The sequence below is a fragment of the Phyllostomus discolor genome, chromosome 2, assembly GCF_004126475.2.
Source record: "Phyllostomus discolor isolate MPI-MPIP mPhyDis1 chromosome 2, mPhyDis1.pri.v3, whole genome shotgun sequence".
Taxonomy (NCBI): domain Eukaryota; kingdom Metazoa; phylum Chordata; class Mammalia; order Chiroptera; family Phyllostomidae; genus Phyllostomus; species Phyllostomus discolor.
The window spans coordinates 136,549,160-136,573,526 of record NC_040904.2 but is presented as its reverse complement, the minus strand read 5'-3'; the positions used below and the strand labels follow the sequence as shown (position 1 = coordinate 136,573,526).

At 36.5% G+C, this 24,367-nt stretch overlaps 3 pseudogenes; 1 reads left to right on the top strand and 2 right to left on the bottom strand.

Annotated features, from left to right (window-relative positions):
* Positions 1–2,978: 2,978 nt before the first annotated feature.
* Positions 2,979–4,329, bottom strand: LOC114513123 (annotated as a pseudogene).
* Positions 4,330–7,246: 2,917 nt separating this feature from the next.
* LOC114513981 lies at positions 7,247–7,715 on the top strand (annotated as a pseudogene).
* Positions 7,716–21,177: 13,462 nt separating this feature from the next.
* LOC114512619 lies at positions 21,178–21,851 on the bottom strand (annotated as a pseudogene).
* Between the last annotated feature and the right edge of the window lie 2,516 nt (positions 21,852–24,367).

Genomic DNA, 24,367 nt, shown 5'->3' with positions numbered 1-24,367 from the left:
TCTTAGACATTTTATTCTTTTGAAGCAATTGTGAATGAGACTGTTTCCTTAGTTTCCCTTTCTGTTAGTTCACTATTGGCATATAAAAGTGCAACTGTTTTCTGGATATTAAAATGATACTGTTTTATGACCAGTGATTCTACATCTAGGAATTTATCCTAAGGATCCCCAAACACTAATTTAAAAAATGTAAGTACCCCTATGTTCATTGCAGCATTATTTACAATTCCCAAGATGTGGAAGCAGACCAAGTGTTCATCAGTAGATGAGGAATAGAGCAACTATGGGACATTAACACAATAGACTACTACTTGGCCATAAAAAAAAGAAAAATTTACTCTTTGCAATAGCATGGATGGATCTGGAGAACATTATGCAAAGTGAAATAAGCCAGTCAGAGAAGGACAAATACTATATGATTTCACTCATATGTGGAATCAAATGAACAAACTGAACAAGCAAAATGAAGACAGACTCAGAGAGAGAGTAAGCTGACAGCTCTATGACAGGGGAGTCAGGGGTGGAGGGATGGAGCAAAAAGGAAAAAGGATTCATGGACATGGGCAACAGCATTGTGATTGCAGCAGGGTGGGAGGTATAAGGGGGATAAAAGGTAATGAAAAAATACAATTAAAAATAAAAATAAAAATTGACTTTAAAAAGTTTCAGAATCTGTGCTTTCATTCTTTCATCTATAAAACAGGAATATGAACTGCTTGACTTATTTCACATTGGGGTTATGAAAGTCAGATATTAGGATATGTAAAAAATGTAATACATTTCAAACACAATAAATGTTATTAGGACACAAGTAATCTCTATAACTTATGTGACAAGGAAAAAAGTGGATAGATTCAGATCTTAGAGTCCAACTATTTGTTTAGAATTTCCACTTTCTAGCTTGGCAATAAATTGCCTATATGGGATATGCTACAGAATTAACTCAATATTAAAACAAAAGAAAGCCTTATAAAGTTGACCTCAAAAACTTTTTGTTCTTTACAAACTTGAAAATAGTCATAAGAATGAAAATATTTATGATAATGAATCAGTATACTGTATAATTATCAATATATGGGGAGTTTTAAATTTAAATTTTTCTATAAAATTCTTCATAATTTTGCATAAAACTTTCTTTGTTTCAGTTTCTTGGTCAGCAAAATTAAAATAGTCATATTTTGCCATAAATGTGCTAAACAGTCAATTAGATTACATTTAAAACAATACCAACATGAATAGTAAATATAGTCTGATATAGAAATAAAGTTGGAAATTAATGCTGAGTTAGGTTTGATCAAGCCACATAAAAAACATGAAATAATGACCAAATTTTGCCCACGGATATCCCACTTGTTTATCAAGGGTCATATTTATTTGACTTTTTCTGTGCATTTGAATTCTGATGACAGTCCTATTTAATCATGGCTTTCACTAAAAATGTTTTTTAATGATTCAAATGCAGAAAAAAAATGTGACAGATGCTATTTAACTAAGAAACTCAGAGGGTAGGGCCATCGATCTCTATGGGTGTACCTGCTTAAGGACAATGAACTGAGGACTACATATTTTAGTAGTGCATTGCTATTATTTTAGTGAACAGTGATATAAACATAATTTAAAATATTCAAAACAAAAATTTAATCAATTATGATTTTAAAAATAGTTCTGAGCTATAAAGCAATTCTTTTTTAATTATGCCTAAATTAGTAAACACAATGTATCCTAAGATAAGAAAATTGGTTGACTACATATTCCATCACATTGTCAACTGAAATTCATGCAAACAATACTAACTGTAGAGATTTTAAGGAATATAAGTAGTAGCGTAGAGTGTAAAGACAGCAATTTTCATAGTCATCTCTAAATATCATCTCTCACCACCAATGATTAATTTAAGAAATATTTATTAAAAACAACAGTTCTGTGTGCATGGTATTTTCTTAGGTCTAAGAAAATGAGCCAGAAGAATATAGTTGGTTACTGAAATAGTCCAGGAGAAGCCTAAAAACCTAAATTCGTGGCATGATGGTAGAGGAGAGAAATCAGATACAAGAAATGCAGTCTACAGTGTTCTGTAATCAACAAACTATGAGAAATTAAACAGAAGAAAGTCCACTGGCCCTCAGGTTCACAGCTTCTGGCCTTGGCAAATGACAGATAATGCAGTCATTCACTGAAAGTGAATTAAAAAGGAACAATTATTTGGGTGAAGGGAGTTAAAAACAAGATCATTTAGGATAAGGTAAATTTTTAATCTTTCAGGGTATCCAGGTGGAGACACAAATTTTAGACAAATTAAGATGAAGGATGCATTCTGCCAAGAGTTGGGGTGTTTGGAAGTTTGTTGAGTATGAAATAGGAAGGAGAGAACACATTGTGAAATATAAATATGGGAGTCATCAGCTGCATATGAGCTAGTGACAGAACAAAAACAAAAAAGAGATTCTTAAATTCAGAACACTGGCAGTACTGATAGCCAGAAAGGCTTATCGGGATTCACGAAAATTTTTTAAGATAAAAATAAGTCACAGACTCCACAGACTGGGGTGCAATGACATCTCTTGAAGTTTATTCCTTGGTGTGGCTAACAGAGTCAGGAAGTGATACCCTTTTACTGCCAGAAACTAACCTCAATAAAGTTAAACTTTGGTTTAGCACAACTTGAAAAATGAATATGATTTGGAAGTAGATTATGTGTTTGATTTCTGGAATCAACAGCAGATAGTGGACAGATTTTGAATGAATAAGGAAAAACATGGTGGATTCTTTTGTTCTATTTTGTTTTGTTTTCATTAAGACAGGGAATTCTTTATTCAAACCTATCAGAGATAAGAACAGGTCGGGTCAGTAACAAAGCACCCTGTTTTAAAGTATAGGCCCATAATTATATGTGAGAATATATATTGTTTCGTACAAACTAACTCCTCAGACAGCAACTTTTCAATGTTCAAAACAGAATAACCTTCTCTGTGAAAGAAGCATTGTTGTGATACCTTAACTTTAGTATTCCTCTCCTTCCCCATCATCTCCTTCAACAGAATCCACATCAACCTCCTCATAATCTTTCTTAAGGGCAGCTGTGCCTTCTTGGGCCTCAGAAAACTCTCCTTCTTCCATGCCTTCACCCACGTACCAGTGAACATAGGCATGATTGATATACATCAGGTCAATCTTGTGGTCCAGGTGAGCCCAGGTCTCAGCAATGGCTATAGTGTTGCTCAGCAAGCACACAGCTTGCTGTACTTTGGCCAGATCTCTACCAAGTACCACAGTGGCAGGGTGGTAATTAATGTCAACTTTGAAGCCAGTGGGCACCAGTCCACAAAATGGATGTACACTTGGTCTTGATCATGCCAACAGTGACATTGACATCTATGGGAACAACATCACCACATCACCACAGTACAACAGGTAGCAAGCCATGTATTATCATAGCATGAGTCACATTTCACCATGTAGTTGCCTGGCTCGAAGTACACACTGGTGATCTCTGCTACTGAAAGCTGTTCATGGTAAGGTTTCTCAGCAGAGATGAGGAGGTATATGTGATCAAGAGGGAGGTAGATGCAGGGATAGGGTACCAGGTTGGTCTGGAATTTGGTCAGATCAACATTCAGGGCTCCATCAAATCTAAAGGAAGCAGTGACTGAGGGCACAATTTGACTTATCAACCTACTCAGGTAAGTATAATTTGGGCACTTAAAATTGAGGTTTCCACAACTTGTCAATCATGAAGGCATAATCACAGTGCTCCAGGATGATGAGGGTGGTGAGGGTGGAGTTGTAGGGCTCAACTATAGCTGTAGAAACTTGGGAGACTCATTAAATGGAAAACTCCAGCTCAGTCTTCCTTCCAAAATAGGTGTCCTATCAGCAGGGAGGTAAACCCAGAACCAGTTCTCCCACCAAAGTTGTGGAAAACCAAAAAGCTCTAAATACCTGTGCACTGCTCAGCCAGTTTCTGAATTCCGTCCAAGACAAGGTCAATGATCTCCTTGCCAAGGTGTAGTGTCCACAGGCATAGCTATTGGCAACAGTTTCTTGCCTGTGATGAGCACTTTGGGGTGAAAAAGCTGGCAGTGTATACCAGTGGGAATTTCATCAGTGATCCTTGGTTCCAGGTCTACCAACAGTGCCCTAAGCACATGCTTGCCAGTGCCTCTCACTGAAGGAGGTCTTGAAGGAGCCATCTCTCCACCCGCTAAATGTTTTTTCACTTGGCATCTGGCTGTCAGACTAGATGCCATGTTCTAGGCAGTAGAGTTCCTAGATGGCATTGATGACCTGGTCACCCACCTGGCCAGCGTGGATGGAAATACATTCATTCATGTTGCTGCTTTGCGGCTGCCATGTGGATGGTGAAGAGGAAAAGGAGAGGTTGTTGCTTCCCACACCTGGCCAGCCTGGACACCCACCTGGCCAGCGTGGATGGAGATACACTCATGCATGTTACTGCTTTGTGGCAGCCAGGTAGATGGCAGAAAGGAAAATGAGAGTTTGTTGCTACTTACAGCACAACTCTCAGGCAGTTGATGTAAGAGAGCCTTCCAAAGTATGGTATATTTGATTCACTGGAATTTTAAGGGCAGTTAGCAATAAAGTAACTGAGGCACAAAAAGATCACTTAAAATTTATTTTCTGTGTGTAAAGATATAGCAGGAGTTGGTATATGTGACAATGAGTGAAGCAGTCGTTGAACATACAGTCCTTGCTTTACTTTTGTTAAATTTGTTAAGCAATAATAGTTGCCCTCATTTCAGATTTTTTTCAAATGATTCATTTTTTCCCTAAAATTAAAATAAAACATTTCCTAAAATTTCCTAAAATATAGAATTATCTCAGGGAGATTATAAAAAATTGAGCTCTATGTAAAATTTTGTCTGCTTTCATTCACTAGAGCTATTATACTCTACTAATTCAATATTTTTCTATTATTAATAAACAACCAACACCTTGAGATTGAGAACAGCATGTGAATCCATAAGATTCTCAAGCATTACATCTTAGGATAATACAATATTTATTGGCTCCTACAGAGTTGTGTGTTATGTGTCTGAAGTTCCTAACTAGAAAATGGTGAGAATGCTTTGGAGTCTCCATCATTATGGCAGCTCAAGTCAATAGACAAGTGTCTTTTCTTTTATTTCTTTTAAATAACTATCCATCATTTTTCATTCAGGTGGAAATTTTAAAAGTTAAGCAAAATACAAAGTATATGCACTGGAAAACTATCATTTTTTCTTGACACTACAGTGCAATGCTCTGTAAGGTGTTACTAATTTTGGAATGGCTAACATATCATGAGCTTTGGGGAATATTCTGATGTCATCTATTAAAGAAAAATTTACTTGCATAGTAGCTAATTTATTTTTATGAGGGTAAATAACACTATCCTAACACATCAAATAAAACTAAAAGGCAGCACGACTATGTTCAGAGACAAGGTTCTACACACAAGCAGACCAGTTTCAAATTCAGTTTCTACCACTTACTAGTGTGTGACTCTGGTCAGGCTATGAAAGTCCTAAAGCCTGAGGGGTTTTTTTTCATATTTAAAAATGATAAAAATAATATCTAGCATGCCCTACTTATGTGGGGGCTTCATTAAATAATGCTTATAAAAGACATATTGCTTTTTAATAAATAATTTCAGCTTTTCTTGGAACATGAATACAATGAGGCAGGGGTAAAGAGTAGGGGCACAATTAAATTGTGGAGAGCACTGTAAATACCATGCAAAATTATTTCCTTCCTCCTAAACAATATGGTCTAATTTATAACACTACCCTATAAGCTGACTCATAACCAGAGAATTTTGTTATTAATTGTAAAGATCTATTCAAATTTCCCCTGTGAAGAATACTCTTTTCTAGATATTTTACTTTTTTACACATTTTCCCCATAGAAGAGGAAAACTCTCCCTTTCTTCTTTTAGTTTCTTCTGGCTGATCTAGTAATTAAATTTACCTAATAGAGTAACAGGAGAAAAACAAATTTAGTTTTGTACTCATAGGAACTCATAGAAATATGAAACCTAAAGAAGTGATGTGACCAAAGCAGGCAGCCTTTATATCTTTTAGACCAAAAAAAAAATTGGAGAATTAACTAAAAATGGAGTTTGGGCTTTAGGTAGCTAATTAGTGAAGCAGTAACAAGGTGTGTTTATACAGTTTTCTCAACCCTGGATTTTCTATCTCCAGTGACAGGGATGTCTTCAATGCTCCTGGTGTAGGGAAAGTACCTTCACGTGGAGATTGATTTCCTATTTTCATGGGGACAAAGAGGGTCAGAGTGTCCTTCCTGCACCTGCTTTTTCTTAAGTAACTTTAGTTCATTATAATTAATATGCCAAAATATATTCTGGGTGGCATATTCAACTCTCCTTCACCCCTTATTTACAGAGAATAAGCATTGTGCTTTCTTTGTGTGTAACTAATGGAATTAAAAAAATAGGTTTGACATCAGAATATTAAGATATGTCCCATCAGAGAATGAGTTTTACTTTGACAACAATTCCACCATTGGCTGATCATTTATTCCTGGCGACACTAGAAATTCAATGCCACCAACAGCCACCAGTTAAGTGAAAGGTTAGGGGAGCACGTGTTCAACAATAGGTTTACTCTAGAAAGATACAACTGAGTTCTCATTTGATTTTATACTTTCTCTATAAATTGTAGCTTTATTCATTCAAAAACCTACATTAATTTAAAAAATAACTCAACACAATTTCTCCCATTTACATATTAGGAATCAAAGAAAATTCTGTTTGAACCACAAAAAGATCTCTAAGTTTATATAGATGCAAGGTATTGATAAGGCTTTAATATGGATGTGTCCAGGTTAAATGTGAAGCTACAGAGCCAGCAGAGAAGAAGTCAGATCAGTCAGCAAATGTTAGAAGTCAAAGGAAAGTCATATTAACGATTATTCATTGTCCTGCTTTTTTTATTTATAAAACTAGGTATAGAAAATATAGTGAGAAAACCCCAGAGAGAATGAGGTGTGAAGTGTGCCATAACAAATGAAGAAAAGAATAGAGTGCTGCAGGCTGAACTGTGTTGTCCTCCACACCCAAACATCTTTAAGTCCTAATCTCCAGCATCTCAGAGCATAACTATATTTTGAGACAAGGTCTTCTAAGAGGTAACTAAGTGAAATGAAGTCTTGAGAGTGGGTCCTAATTCAGTATGACCACTGTCCTTACAAGAAGAAGAAATTGCTTTTTGTCAGGCAGCTGTGAATATGGCCAGACATTCAGACTGAGTGTGCCTATCAAAAGCAGCCTACCATCTTTAAAAATAAGAAGGTCCTGCTTGGAGAAACTGGCAAAGAGAAGGTACCATGACACTACAAGAAAATCAGTCTGGGTTTCAAGAAAATGCCCCTTTACTGGTAATGTCTCCATCAACGGGCACATATTGTCTGGTGTGGTGACCAAGATGAAGAGACAGAGGACCACTGTCATCTGCCAAGACTACCTGCACTACATCTGAAAGTACAATTGCTTTGAGAAGTGCCACAAGAACCTGTCGGTGCACCTGCCCCCATCTTCAGAGATATCCAGATCAGTGACATTGTCACAGCAGGTTCTGAGCAAGACCACACTCTTGAACATGCTCAAGGTCACCAAGGCTGCTGGCACCAAGAAGCAATTCCTGAAGATCTGAGAATAGACACCCACTCACTCTCCCAAACAAAATAAAGTTATTTTCTCAGCCAAAAAAGAAGGAGAAGATAAAATTATGTACAGACATGCATATCCACAGATGAAAGACCATACAAAACAAAATAGAGAAAGATGTCCATCTGCTAGCTAAGGAGAGATTATTCAGAAAAAATCAACCCTGTACATACAAGACACCTTAATCTCAGACTTCTAGCCTCCATAACTGTGAGAAAATAAATGTTTAAACTACCCAGCTGTGAGACATTGTTATGGTAACTCTATCAAACTAATATGGAGACAAAGAAAAAGAAGGGTGGGGAAGATAGATGCCCTACTTCCTTCTATGTCATTCTATGCTATCATCATCTCCTTCCCACCAAGATCCTCATCTAGTTTCTAAGAACCTAAATCTTCAAGAGGATACTTGTGAATCTGTTCTGATTTCCTTGGGGTCCTTATTTTTTAAATTTTCCCTCCATTATGGTAGAAATTATTATTAACTGTTCTACCAAATTTGCAAATTTTCTTGGAAATTTTTCTGTAACAATCTAAATCAAAGGTACATACATTCACCCAGTTGAGTATTGGCACAAGAAATATCAGGGCTGACTCATAGGCTGAACTCAGATCAACGCACAGGTTGATTTTCTCAAATAGAATAAAATTACTCATGAACACTAAGTATTTAATTCTGGATGCCAGTAAAAACTTTTCAGTTGTAAATTAATTCACTGACATCCAAGAACACTAATGAATCATGCTACTGTATAAAAATATTAATGTCTATTTGTTTTTCTTCACTTTTCTGCCACCCTAACTGCCTTCTACCAAACTAGGTTAGTGAGACTTTAAAAGTCCAGGTATTTTTGGTAGAGTGGAAAGCTTTAGAATTTAAATGATATGATAGATTTTTTTTGTCTTTTGAAAAAAACAATTAGCCCTGGCTACTGTGGCTCAGTGGCTTGAGAGCTGGCCTGTGAAACAAAGGGTCACTGGCTTGATTCCCAGGCAGGGCATATGCCTGTGTTGCAGACCAGGTCCCCAACAGGCAGTGCACAAGAGGCAACCACACACTGATGTTTCTCTCCCTCTCTTTCTCCTTCCCTTCCACTTTGTCTAAAAATAAATAAGTAAAATATTTTTAAAAAATTAACCGAGGGCTGAAATAGGCCTCCAGGAGTGTTGACATAGTTAAAAATGTGAAGTTCATGACAAACTTCACCATTTCATAATCTATTCAGTTTGAGTCCAGGGAACAAGTCAGTTTAAAGTCCCTGGATGCTAAGCAAATAAAAAAAGATTATGGTAGATAGTACTGACACAGTATAGAAGAAAGAGTATGAGATCTGTCAAGGAGGTATCCAACCTTGTAATATGAAAAACAGAGACATTTATTGAAGAAGATACAAGAAACATTGTACATAGAACAATGATGCCTCAGTCCCATTCAATGTAGGCACCTTAGGACCTCACACAGTTCTCCCAATCACCTCAGCTACCTTGTTGTATTTTCCTGAATCTCATTGATTGTCTGTAATATCTTCCCTTTCAATGGTCTCTTTAGTTTTGGGAAAAGCCAGAAGTCACCAGGTGCCAAATCTTGACTGTAGCAAGGCTGAGTACCTGGGTGATTTGATGTCTCCCCAAAAAACTCTACACAAGATGTGATGCATGAGTGGGGGTATTGTCATAATGAAGCTGCCAATCACCAGTTGCCCATAGCTTCAGCCTTCCCAATCAGCCAGATAGTTTCTACAGAAGAATGTTCAAGCTTAACATAAAATTGGAAGCAGATTCATTGCTCTACTTGCTCTGTCATTTTCAATGCAATGGCCACATGGTACACATGCCCACTCAATGACATCTACCTCCCCCACTGACTAGTACAGTGAAGTCATCATTGTTCACACATGTCATGTGCATTCCAGTCTACACTCCTTGGCTGTTAGATTACATCGGTGTCACGCAAATCGTTCTTGTTATATTAACAATAGTTGGACTTTTTCCAGACAGGCCTTATTTCTTTCAGAATCATGGAGGCAGAGAAAATAGATTATGAATTGGGAGACAGGATTCTTCATTCCATAGGCAATGGGAATGTAAGCACTGTTGGACCAAAGGGAGAGAGCTCCACCTTTGTACATATGGTTGTCTGCCTGATATATCTAGGGTGGTGCTATATCTGTTACAAATAAATGGAAAAACATACTAAAGTTAAACAGAAAGGCAATCTATTGGCTTACATTACTGAAAAGTTAGAGTTGTTTGGCCAGCATTGAAAAATGTCCCAGGATTCAGTTTCTGACTCTTAGTCTTTTAATTCTACTGAAATAATATCAGTGCTATTCTTCAGCAACCTCTCTTCCTTTTGTCTTAAGATAGCTTAAGCAGCTGCAAAGTATGCATGCTCTGAGCTTATATTTTAAAGGAAATAGTAATATTCTGCTATTCAGGACAACCCTCCCCCATTTCTTTCATTTCATCAGCCCTAAATATGTTATGTGTTTATCTACAAACCAATTACTATAGCCAAAGAAATGTGCTGTGTTGGTTGGCAAGACCAAGGCTTTATGTCTACTTCTTGGTCTTGAGAGTAAAATCAGCTTTAACTAAACCACATAGAATGAATGAGATTGAAAGAAGTGACAGTTTTCAAAAGAAGCTTGGTTTCCAAAATCAGAATAAGCAGATCCTGGATCCCACATCTAGCTCGGAAGCACAGAACTACTGGACATCAAGGGAACACTGCAGACTTAGGGGGAAAACAGCAGTAAAGAGTAGACAGAGATTACAAGTTATTATCTCATTTGAGAGGGGGCTAGTTTCTAGATTCTCAATTTCTGTGTGAAACCAGTAGAGGAAGGAACCCCTATAGTGACTGAGATAGGATTCCCATCCAGCACAGAAGAACTACAACTCTGATCATCTAAGTTGATTTAATGGCCCATAGAAAGTAATATTTCTTTTATACAGAGACTTGTGAAGCAAGATTAATACTCTTTCATAAGTATTTTAGACTTGCTTAGTAAATGCTGACCCAGCAAGGTTTCTGAACTTGCAAGGTTAAATTATGTCCCTGGAATCTTTGAAAGTCATCAGAGAAATGCCAAACTATAATGATTATATATGAGTTGGGATATTTCTCATTATGACATATTCCTGAATTAATAAGTATACAAAACTGTAACCACCTAAAAATATAACCATTTACTGACACCTATTTTTAAAACTATATCTTTGATGCTACAGGGTCAGCTCATGAATTTAAGAAAAATGGAGTGAATGGAGGGGGACATTTACTTAAGGACAAACCCTCTTTAAAGGAAAAAAAATATAAGAGAAGAAGACAAAATCCTAAATAAGGTATCACATGTACTCTTAATGCCCTCTGACTTAGCTTCTTTTTCTGAAATATTAACTATATATATTTGTAGTTCAGGGAGAAGATACCTTTTTGTTACCAGCATTGAGTTTGTATTTTTAATGTAAGAACAATGAAAACTAAAAATATGGTTCTAACAGTAAAAATATATGAAATATTTCAAATCCTAAAAACCTACGTTTTTTCTCACACATTCCATCAGAATAAGTATTGAAGCCAGATGACCTCCACTTGTGATAGACAGGCTCAGCTTTTCACAATATGACTCTTACATTTGCTCTAAGCTAGAACATCTTTAAATTTGATGAGAAATGAAATGAGAATTTTATTACACAATATGAAATAAGACAGTTGTATAAATTGAGTATGAACCTAGGGCATTAATTTGCAAAAACTTCAGCTTCATGTAATTATGCAAACACTTTTTCTAAGCTGGTAAAGCAGGAGCTATTTTACTATAAAGTAGCAGTTCAGTTTCTCGGGATGGTGCAGAGATGATAGTTAATTAGTTTGTTCTTTTGGTTCACAAAAATATTTAAAAATTAATTAATTTTATTTTCCTTGGTAACTTGATTAATTAAATGATATGTTTCCCTAGGAGATATCTTTCATGGCAAAGTTAGTACTTTCAAAAAAATTTGAAAAACTGTCGTCATTTGATTGCCTTTATGTCTATGGTTTACAAACCAGATTCTACCTATAGAAAGTTATTTTCTTTTTTTAAAAATTTTATTTTAATCATTGTTAAAGTACAGTTTTCTCCCTTTTACTCCCAATCCAGCCCCCCCAACCCTCCTCACTTCCCTCCTATTACCACCCTCCCCCTAGTTTTTGTCCATGTGTCCTTTAAATTTGTTCCTATAAACCATTCCCATTCTCCCCTGAAATTCCCTTGCCTCTCCCCTCTTGTCACTGTCAGCCTGTCCTCTATTTCAGTGTCTTTGACTATATTTTGCTTGTTTCTTTGTTTTGTTGATTAGGTTCCTGTTAAAGGTGAGATCATATGGTATTTGTCTTTCACTGTCTGGCTTATTTCGCTTAGCATAATGCTTTCCAGCTCCATCCATGCTGTTGCAAAGGGTAGGAGCTCCTTCTTTTTTTTCTGCTGCATAGAATTCCATTGTGTAAATGCACCATAGTTTTTTGATCCATTCATTTACTGATGGGCATCTAGGTTGCTTCTAGCACTTAGCTATTGTATACTGTGCTGCTATGAACATTGGGGTGCAAAGGTTCTTTTGGATTGGTGTTTTAGGGTTCTTAGGATATAGTCCAGGCAGTGGAATTGCTGGGTCAAAAGGCAGATCCGTTTTTAGTTTTCTGAGGAAGTTCCATACTGTTTTCCATAGTGGTTGTACCAGTCTGCAGTCCCACCTACAGTGCACTAGGGTCCCCTTTTCTCCACAACCTCTCCAACACTTGTTTGTTGCTTTGTTTATGGTGGCCATTCTGACCCGTGTAAAGTGGTATCTCATTGTGGTTTTAATTTGCATCTCTCTGATAGCTAGTGACATTGAACATCGTTTTATGTGTCTTTGGATCCTCTGTGTGTCCTCCTTGGAGAAGTGTCTGTTCAAGTCTTTTGCCCATTTTTCAATTGGATTCCTTGTCTTCTTAGAGTGCAGTTGTGTAAGTTCTTTGTATATCTTGGAGATTAAACCCTTGTATGAGGTATCATTGGCAAATATGTTTTCCCATACAGTTGGTTCTCTTTTAATTTTGATACTGTTTTCTTTAGCTGTGCAGAAGCTTTTAATTTTGATGAGGTCCCATTTGTTTATTCTTTCCTTTATGTCCCTTGCTCTAGGGGACAAGTCAGTAAAAAGGTTTCTGCATGAAATATCTGAGATTTTCCTACCTAAGTTCTCTTCTAGGACTTTAATGGTGTCACGTTTTATATTTAAGTCTTTTATCCACCTTGAATTTATTTTTGTGTATGGTGTAAGTTGGTGCTCAAGTTTCATGTTTTTGCACATAGCTGTCCAGTTCTCCCAACACCATTTGTTGAAGAGCCTATTTTTACTCCATTTTATGTTGCTGCCTCCTTTGTCAAATATTAATTGACCATAGAGACTTGGGCTTATTTCTGTGCTCTCTGTTCTGTTCCATTGGTCTATGTGCCTGTTTTTATGCCAGTACCAGGCTGTTTTGATTACAGTGTCCTTGTAGTATAGTTTAGTGTCAGGTATTATGATCCCTCCTACTTTACTCTTCTTTCTCAAAATTGCAGGAGCTATTTGGGGTCGTTTATGATTCCATATAAATTTTTGAAGTGTTTGTTCTATGTCTGTGAAATAAGCCATTGGTACTTTAATAGGAATTGCATTGAATGTGTACATTGCTTTGGGTAGTATGGACATTTTGATGATATTAATTCTTCCAATTCATGAACACGGCATATGTTTCCATTTGTTTATGTCTTCCTTGATTTCTTTCCTGAGTGTTAGGTAGTTTTCTGAATACAGGTTTTTACCTCTTTGGTTAGGTTTATTCCTAGATATTTTATTTTTCTTTTTGTTATTTCAAATGGGATTTTTTCTTTGATCTCTGCTTCTGCTTTTTCATTGTTGGTGTACAGAAATGCCTTTGATTTCTGGATATTGACTTTGTATCCCGCTGTTTTGCCAAATTCATTTATTAGGTCAAGCAGTTTTTTGGTGGAGTCTATAGGATTTTCTATGCATACTATCATGTCATCTGCAAACAGTGATGGTTTTGTTTCCTCCTTTCCAATTTGGATGCCTTTTATTTCTTTTTCTTGTCTGATTGCTGTAGCTAAAACTTCCAGTACTATATTGAATAGATGTGGTGAAAGTGGACAGCCTTGTCTTGTTCCTGATCTTAGTGGAAAAGATTTTAATTTTTGCCCATTGAGTATGATGTCGGCTGTAGGTGTCTCATATATGGCCTTTATTATGTGGAGGAATGCTCCCTCTAGTCCCACTTTGCTGAGTGTTTTTATCATGAATGGGTGCTGTACCTTATAAAATGCTTTTTCTGCATCAATTGATATGATCATGTGGTTTTTGTCTTTGCTTTTGTTTACGTGATGTATTATATTTACTAACTTGTGAATATTGAACCATCCTTGCATCCCTGGAATGAATCCCACTTGGTCATGGTGCACAATTTTTTTAATGTATTGTTGGATATGGTTTGCCAATATTTTGTTGAGGATTTTAGCATCTATGTTCATCAGCGATATTGGCCTGAAGTTTTCTTTCTTTGTTGTGTCTTTATCTGGTTTTGGGATTAGGATGATGCTGGCTTCATGAAAAGAATTTTGGAATCTTCCATCATTTTGGATTTTTTGAAATAGTCTGTGAAGGATAGGGGTTAGCTCTTCATTAAATGCCTTGTAGAATTCTCCTGTGAAACCATCCAGTCCAGGGCTTTTGTGTTTCAGGAGTTTTTTGATTACTGCTTTAATTTCATCTGCAGTTATTGGTCTGTTCAGGCTTTCTGCTTCTTCTTCATTGAGTTTTGGAAGATTATATTTTTCTAGAAATTTGTCCATTTCACCTAGGTTTTCAAATTTTTTGGCATACAGTTCTTTGTAGTAATTTCTTACAATCCTTTGTGTTTCTGTTGTATCAGTTGTAATTTCTGTTCTTTTATTTCTGATTGTGTTTATTTGGGTCCTCTCTCTTTTTTTCTTGATGAGCCTACTAAAGGTTTGTCAATTTTGTTTATCTTTTCAAAGAACCAGCTCCTAGATTCATCGATCCTTAGAATTGTGCTTTTAGTCTCTATGTCATGTAATTCTGCTCTGATCTTGATTATTTCCTTCCTTTTATTTGCTCTAGACTGTCTTTGTTTTTGTTCTTCCAGTTCTTGTAGGCATAGTGTTAGGTTGTTCGTTTGAAATGTTTCTATCTTTTTTAAGTAGGCCTGTATCGGTATGAACTTCCCTCTCAGGACTGCCTTTGCTGTGTCCCATAAGTTTTGGGTTATTGTGAGTACATTTTCATTTGTTTCCAGAAACTTTTTGATTTCTTCCCTAATTTCACTCTTGGCCTATTCATTGTTTAATAACATGGTATTCAATCTCCATGATTTTAAGTGTTTGGGGTTTTTTCCCTTGAGGTTGGTTTCTAATTTCAGTCCCTTGTGGTCTGAGAAAATGCTTGGTATGATTTCAATTTTCTTGAATTTGTTGAGGCTTGTTTTGTGTCCTATCATGTGGTCTATCTTTGAAAATGTTTCATGTGTGTTTGAAAAGAATGTGTATTTAGCTTCTTTGGGATGAAGGGTTCTATATATATCTGTTAAGTCCATTTCATCTTGGGCATTGTTCAATGCCACAATATCTTTGTTGATATTTTGTTTGGAAGATCTTGTCCATTGTTTGGAAATATTTTGTCCATTTTTGACAGTGGGGTGTTAAAATCCCATACTATAATTGTGTTGCTGTCAATATCTTTCCTGAAGTCCTCTAAGATTTTCTTTTTGTATTTGGGTGCTCCTATGTTGGGTACATATATATTTACAATGTTTGTGCCTTCTTGGTGGATTCTTCCCTTGAGTATTATGAAGTGAACTTCTAGGTCTCTCTTTATGGCTTTTTTTGAAGTTCATTTTGTCTGATATGAGTATTGCTACCTTGGCTTTTTTTCTGTCTATTTGCTTGGAAAATTTGTTTCCAGCCCTTCACTTTCAGTCTGTGTAGATATTTTGTCCTGAGGTAGGTCTCTTGTAGGCAGCATATGTGTGGGCCATGCTTTCTTATCCATTCAGCTATTCTCTGTCTTTTGATTGGAGCACTTAATCCATTTACATTTAAGGTTGTTATTGATAGGTACTTATTCATTGCCATTTTTAGATCCTGTTCCTCTCTCTCTCTCTCTCTCCCTTCTTTTCCTTAAAGCAGGCCCTTTAGCATCTCTTGCAGAGCTGGTTTGGTGGAGTTGTATTCTTTTAGACTTCTTTGGTCTGAGAAACTCCTTATTTGGCCTTCTATCTTGATTGAAAGCCATACTGAGTAAAGTAGCCTTGGTTTCAGACCTCTGGTTCTCATTACTTGGAATATTTCTTGCTATTCCCTTCTGGTTTAGAGTGTTTCCATTGAGAAGTCAGCTGCTAGCCTTATTGGGGCCCCCTTGTATGTTACTTCCTTTTTCTCCCTTGCTGCTTTTAAGATTCTCTTCATCTTGAAATTTTGCCGTTTTAATTGTTATGTGTCTTGAGGTGGGCCTCTTTGGGTTCCTCTTGATTGGGACTCTGTGTTTCCTGGATTTGTGTGACTTTTTCTCTCATCAAATTAAGGAAGTTTTCCATCATTATTTTTTCAAATAGGTTTTCTACCCGTTGCTCTTCTTCTTCTACTTCTGGTATCCCTATTTTATGGATATTATTATGTTTCATATTGTCTTGCATTTCTCTTAATCCTTCTTCATTTTTTCTCAGCCTCTTTTCCTTCTCTTGCTCTTTCTGGGTGTTTTTTTCAACTTTGTCCTTCAGCTCACTGATCTGATCTTCTGCTTCACTGATCCTGCTTTTGATTCCTTCTACTGTGTTCTTCAGTTCAGAAATTGTATTCTTTATTTCCTCTTGGCCCTTGTTGATAGTTTCTATTTTCTTTTTCATGTTGGTATAGTTTGCAGTGAGTTCATTTTAGTTTCCCTGTAGTTTCTGGTAATTCACTGTCAGATCATTGAGCTTCCTGATAACCATTGCTTTGAACTCAGTATCTGATAGTTGAGTTGTCTGTATTTCATTTAACATTCTTTCTGAGGCTTCTTCCTTTCCCTTCATTTGGGGATTGTTTCCTCATCTTCCCATTGTTTGTGAGACTCTTCTTGTTAGCCTCAGCTTCTTAAACTGATCTGTTCTGGCTCCCTGGGTTTATGGTTTGAATTTCTGTGGTAGAATACCTGTGAGATTCAGTGGTGCAGTCTCCTTTGGGTATCCGGGTGTCCACAGCTCCCACCTATTCTTTTTTGTGATCAGTTGGAGGGGTAAGGCAAATTGGTTTAAGACAGTAAGAGAGTACTCTATGATATTTACACTAGCAGCCAGTAGAGAAGAGATAGGAGATCCTTTGGCTATGTATAGTGTTGACCATGATCTTCTGCCCAACTAGCCACTTTTTAGAAAGAATGGGAAGAAGATAAGCCTCTTTTTGGGAAGGGGAGGATTGTGAGTTGGATCTCGAAAGCAGTGAGGTTGTGGGAGGTCAGATTCTGAGTTAAGATGAGAATAAAGGATAGTAAATAGGTTTAGTGTGTGAGAGAATAGAGTTAACCACTACAGCAATAGATTTCAGGAAACAATGAAGTGGGCTAAGATCTGGGAGGGGTGTTGTATAGTATTTACAATTGTATGGAATAGCTATTATTTATAGTAATGTTAGAGCAACAATCATATGACAGAATCTATGAGATCTAGATAATAAGAATAGGGTGTATAGGACCTTGAGTAATGTGCTAATGGAACACAAATAAAGTGAAGGACAGTAAATTAGCAATACACTATGAGAGAGATAACAGGGGAAACCTGTCAAATGATAGAATATAACCAGCCAAGCAAAGAAGACTATACAGAAAGGAGAGGAATACAAATATAGTATTAAACTAAAAGATATAAGAATAATGACAAATAATAATACAAATATGCAATAACTTGCAGGTTCTCTGTAATAGCAAAGTGAAATTTGTTTCACTGCCTCAGCTGTTGGGATGCCCTTTCTTTGGGTCCAACTCTGACCTTTTCACAGTTCCAGGGTTTTTTGTCTCACTTGTGGGTATTTGAAAAGAAAAAAGAAAAAAGGAAAAAAAGCAGAAAAAGGAAGGAAGAGGAGATAAAATTGGAAAGAAAGGAAGAAGGAATAAAACCAGAAGTAAGGAAAAAGAAGCAAAAGGAATTGAGAGATATAAAAATAATAAGAATTAAAAAATTAAAAATTACTTGAAAAAATAAAAATCAAACAAACAAATGGAAAAAAAAAAAACCTCTTTCTGATTTCAAACTGGCCAAACTGGTTTTTCTGGTCTTGCTGGCTGCAGCATGCTAGGGGCTATAGGTTTTGCTTTTCTCCCTTCCTATTCAGCACTCAGTCAGCCTCGGGCATACTCTCCCCAGGGCTAGCCAGGCATTCTCCCCAAAGCTTGCCTGGTACCTCTCCACAGGGCCTTGGGTGTGGCATCTGAGTCTTCCTAAGCAAGCGCTCTCCCTGGGTTTACGGATGTGGGTTCTGATCCTCCTGCGAAGCGTGTGCTTTACCTGGGTTTATGGGTGTGGGCTCTGCATCTTCCACAAAGTACCCTCTCCCCTGGTTGTGGACATGGGAACACATCCAGGCCACCTTTGGTTGTACTGTTTGGGGCGAGCACTCTTCCTAGGACTATGTGTGGGTGCTCACAGCCCCTGTGTGTTTGCCACTTAGTCCTCACTCCCCTGTCTGCAACTTCAAGCAACCAGATGTCTCCCAGTGCTGCTCAAACCTTGTTTGGCCAGGGAGGGAGCAGTTGACCCAGCTCTCTCCCAAGAGTCCTGTGGGAGACCTGGCCAGCCCCAGACCTGGGGCTGCAGCTGCCCTGGTGCCCACACTGGTCCCTGGGACCTTATTGTCCTAAAGCACACTCCTTACCATTTGGTTTTTCAATGTTCGCTACAATTTTTTATCTCCTATTTCTCATGTATGCTATGTTACTGTTGGCTGTTTGTTCTGTTCCCCCGTAGATCTGCTAGGTTTTTCTCCCTTGTGTAGGAGAAGTGGAATCTGCTCCCTCTTACCTTGTCACCATCTTCCCTCTCTAATTTTGGCTTCAGGGCAATACTTAATTCTATTTATATTTCTTTGGACATGACCTATTTGCTTTCCTATAAATTTTCTACATTTTGGAGACATAAAGAAGCTTCAAAACAATAAAAGTCATAGATACAGCCCTGTAGGGTGAGTTAGGGTTTTCAGGAACCTTTTTACACTTTTCAAAGTCTTTCACAATTTTTCCTGACACTGGAATGAATAAATTGGTGATATTAGTTGTCTGATGAAAATAGCATGCTATTTCTTCCAGATTAAAAAAAAAGGAAGAAGGAAAAAGAGAAAGGATATGAAGCAGAATTAAAGGGATCGAGAGGAGGAGAAAGAAAAGGAGCAGGGAAAAGGGAAGGGAAGGGAAGGGAAGGGAAGGGAAGGGAAGGGAAGGGAAGGGAAGGGAAGAAAAAGAAAGGTAGGTAGGGAAAGAAAACCTTCACAAAGAAAAAAAATGTCAAAAAATAGTGGTCCAAATATGAAAGAAAACATTGGCATAACCTGAATGTCTCTAGGTTGTAAAAATAATAATCTGTTTTCCTTTGACTTTAAAAACATGATCTTTTGAAGAGCAGTTCTGAACCTATCAGATGTTATCCACAGTGACAGAAACTCACATAGTCATCATTTGGAATATGTTTATTAAAAGTAAAAGATTAATTTATGGTTACACAAACATATATAAGTATAAAGACACCCCTGAAAACTTTTGGAAATAAAGGTACACCTGAAAAAATTTGGGGTGCTGTAAAGAAAAAAGGTAGGAAGAAGCATAAAAATCCTAATTATCTCTTCATAGTGGTGATACAAGATAATGTGGAAATTAAATAGGACAAGAAATAGAGTTTTTAAGCATTTAAAGTTATACATGCAACAGAATCAATCATTTGCTGAACTTACTGTAGCCCACTTTACTTATTTTTTGACTGTCTTCTCTGCATTAAGAGGTCCAGGGAATGAATTTTCCAGAATCTCTTTCCCTGTGTGGCTCTGGGTAGAGGTTAGCAACACTTGAGAGATGAGAAGCCTTTATTCTCCGGAGGTGGCTGTGGCTTGATGCACTGGGAGGTATGAGGCTGACTCAATGGTTTCCTGGTAAAAACAGGAGAACTACTTGTTTTACTATTGGATACTAATACAGTAAATAAAAGCTTTTCAGAGAGTCTTGAGAATAATGTCATCTTCCTGGAAAGTTCTTGGAAATTAGACAATTTTCTCAAGACTGTGCTTTAGAATGCCAGTTCTCTCTGATGCTCAGGGGTGAGGTTCTTTTTTTTTTTTTTTTTTTTAAGATTTTATTTATTTATTTTTACAAAGGGAAGGGGGGGAGACAGAGAGAGAGAGAGAGAGAGACATCAATGTGCGGTTGCTGGGGGTTCTGGCCTGCAACCCAGGAATGTACCCTGGCTGGGAATCGAACCTGGGACACTAGGGGTGAGGTTCTTAATCTTGACCCCAAATCTGGCAGTGTTTGTGCATGCCTCTAATACTACACTATATATTTTATCTTGAAATATAAATATTATATAATATATCATCTGCTTTCCAGACCAAATACTGATTGATATAAGCTATAAAAAATTGGAAGAAATCGAAGTAGAATTAAGTGTGAGTGCTTTATAGCAAGGAATAAGTCAATAACACTTAGGGCTGATAAAACAAGAAATGTATATATGAGTGGGCTGGGAGTGAAGAAAATGTGACCAGATCCAGAAAAATTATAAGTCAATACACAATTGTTATGTGTTTTCATTGACTCTTTTCATAAATTTTCTCCTGTATTACCTGTTTTTTAACATATTAGTTTCTCACTGTCGTAATGAATTACCACAAACATTCATTATTTTATAGTCCTGGAGATAAGAAATCTAAAATAAGTCTCACTGAGCTAGAATTAAGGTTTTAGCAAGGCTGTGTTACTTCTGGAAGCTCCAGTGGACCATCAGCTTCCTGGGTTTTTTTGAGATTACAGAGGCCACCTGCATTCCTTGGGTTGTGGCCACTTCCTACAACATCTAAACCAGCAGAGTAGCATCTTCAAACCTCCCTTTCATTCTAAGGTCCACTTCTGCCCTCTCTTTGTATTTTAAAAGACCTTTATGATTACAGTAGACTCACCTGCAAATCTGAAACAATCTCCTTACTTTAAGGTTAGCTAATGACCAAACAATTCCTTTAGTAACCTTAAACTTCCTCCTTGATGTGTATCATGACATATTCATAGGTTATGAGGTTTAGAACATGGACATTTTGTGGTGGTCATTATGCTGCCTACCATAATAGTTTTCTGTATAGTTTTCTCTATTGGTTGCATGTGATTTGGGGCAAGTCTCTTAACCTCTCTGTGCTGTGTTTTCTTTTCTTATTCATTCTGTAGCATGTTTAATAAATTGGCAACAGAGAAAATTAGTTGAAGGAAAGCAGAGGAACTTCATCTTTTAAGCATTAGAACCGAGGAGCTCCATAATCATCTACCTACTCAATGTTGTACCTATGGTTAGAAATGTACATGATGGAAACTCCAGGGATCTTCCTGATTCTTCATTTACCATCCTTGTCAACTGTGGCCACAATGTAACACTTGTGTTGAGTTACTCTCTGTACTAAACAGTCATCTGCAAAGGATCCTTTGTGTGTGCATGGCAATCATTCAAATCTTGGATCCTTGGTGATTCTCAGAGCCACTCGATACTTCTGCCCCAATTTCTCACTTTCAGCCATTACACAGTCAGTTATATCAGGTATACACTTGGCATAGAGACAGCCCATCACTGACTGCACTAAGCCCAGTTTAGCCTTAATGGAAAAGTTGATAAAGTTAATATCAACCAGGATGAGGTAAGATACACCTGGTTGTGGATCATATTGGGAGAATAAGCAGGTAGGGTGTTAGGGGACTTCTCTTCCCTTCAGTGCACTAAGATCTTTTTGTTTGTTTGTTTCTTTTTAGGTTTTCATCTATCCTTTTCTTTAACCCTCTGATCCCTAAGATTAAGCATTTGTTTCATGGTCGCATATTTCCTCATTTTCTTTTGCTTCCCCATGATCACACCAACCCTTGTTTCTCCCATCCTCTCTGTGCCTTATTTTCTTACCTGTAAAATTAAAATAAAATATTACTGACCTCATATTTCCACTTACGCAGCCAGAGAATTTGATTCATTGAGTCTAAGTTTTTAACATCTGAATCTCTGGATGATGAAAATAGGAATTATGTATTATTCAACATCCTTTACACCTTTAATGTTTGATGCATATTAATTGTTCAGTTAATTTTTTCCTATCTAAATAGATGTGAACTGAGCATTGTTCAAAGAATCCTAGAATGATACACTCTTAAATTTTCGCATATCAGTTTCACATACTGGCAAAAGAAATTACTTTTCTATGAGGCATATTTTATTTTTTAAATATTTTGTTTACTTATTTTTAGAGAAAAGGAAAGGAAGGGAGAAAGAGAGAGAGATGTTTCTCTAAACATCAATGTGTGGTTGCCTCTCATGCATCCCCTACTGGTGACCTGGCCTGCAGCCTCGGCCTGTGCCCTGACTGAGAATCAAACCAGTGACCCTTTGGTTCACAGGCCATCATTCAATCCACTGAAACCAGCCTTGGCTCTATGCAGCATATTTTAAGGCCATAAACTAGCCCAACTATACTAGTATATGCACAAGATTATCTCATATTAAGACTCCTCTATTCTTAAATTTTTTTTAGTGTCACAGGTACATTTAGATGTGGGAAGAAGAAGTATATGTAGATTGGGAAAAAATATGGTTTTGAAAAGAAATATGCTGCAAGATAGATCAAATGTGGGCCAGTGTTATTGAGAAAGGAAAATTCTAGGCTTCAAGGAAGATTTAAGTTTGCTTAGGTATGTGCACATTAGTGTCAGGGAACTAGGGCACAGAGCTAGTGCTAAAGACAGATCACTTATTTCCTCATCTCTATGTACAGTGGTCCCAATCCATGTCTGCTGTAGTAAAAATGTGACTTAAACAAAGAGCAGTATCTTCATTCATGTATTTATTCCACTTGTTTATTCAATGCTTACTGTGAATTACATGATTTGCTAGACATTGGCACTGTAAGAGTGAATATATTAGGCACTCTTATATTAGTCTTGGAAAATGCAATGTTATATGTGATAAAATACAAAGTAGAACTATAAATTTAAGGAAGTTGTCTTTTTCTTAGTGTTAATCTTTTCCCCAATTTTATCTTTTTGTCTAAGAATGGAGACTTACCAATAAAAAAGTTGAGCAAAATTTGCATAGGTGGATATAAATAGAAATATTGTAGTTTTTATCAAACTTAAAATGTCACAGAAATGGAACATTTCATTGTGCTTTATGAAAGAAAAGTGAAATTATGATCTTGTAAAGTATTTCTGGCTAGTACATATGAATTGGTAAAATAAATTTTATAAGACTATTCTTGTTTGATAACATTTTTCTCTAACAGAGATCTGTTTTATAATTATTTTCTTCTATAGGAAACATTCATGTGTTCAGTCTATGCTATCAATATTGCTATTACTTTCAGTAACTATATTGGTAGCCAAGGCACAGGTTTCCCTATATTTTATCTATTTAAACAGTACATTCCAAAAGATTATCTCTAGGAAGATAATCTATGCCACTATGTGTATATTATACATTCCTATAACAGGTTCTCCTTAACTAATAAAATAAGTTAGCCACCTTTTAAACTATTTATTTAAATTGGTAAGGTCAGGAAAAGAATTCAGAACATTTTAATTTAACATTTTTTGGACACCTATGTCTGATGCACTCTGATAGTTTCCAGGGGCAAAAAGATCAAAGCTATTGCATTCCTTCTCTCAAAGGGATCAGAGTCTAGTGTACAGAGGTGGTGTGCAGGCGCACACAAAATGTGTAGTTCACACTTTTTTTCATCTTCCTTTACTCAGCCGAGTTTGATGCATTTTCTGTTTCCAATCCAATTCACCTTTCGGGCTGCCACCCCATAATCTTTTTCTAAAGCCTGTCAGCTTTCGACTCACATGTGTAAAAAATCTTATGTTGAGTTATATCTTAAATTAACTGAAACAATATAATGTAAAGAATTTTAATCATGCCCCCCTATGGCTACTTTCTACTTGAAAATAAATCAACTTGGTTATACATGTTTTAGTTATATAGCAGAAGAACGGGAGCATGCACACTTTTAATCCAGCAATTTATTATTCCCCTTGCATCATTCGCTAGAAGTCTGTTAAATAAAAGAATTTCTTTTTATTGAACATGACTTTTTAAAATTAATGTTATATAGTGAACATCCTCCATGTTGAACAAAATATAGATTTTCAACATTACTTTTAAGTGTTAAAAATTATCCCATCATAGAATTCTAAAACAAATTCTTCAGCCAGACCTCAATCGTTGAATATGTATATTGTTTCCAACTTTTAAAAATAAAAACAACATTGTGAAAACATTACTATGAATGAACTTTAGCACCTATTTTTCAAGTTTTTAAAAAATATTTTTAAATCACAGTTTACATTTGATACTATTTGTATTAGTTTCAGATAAAT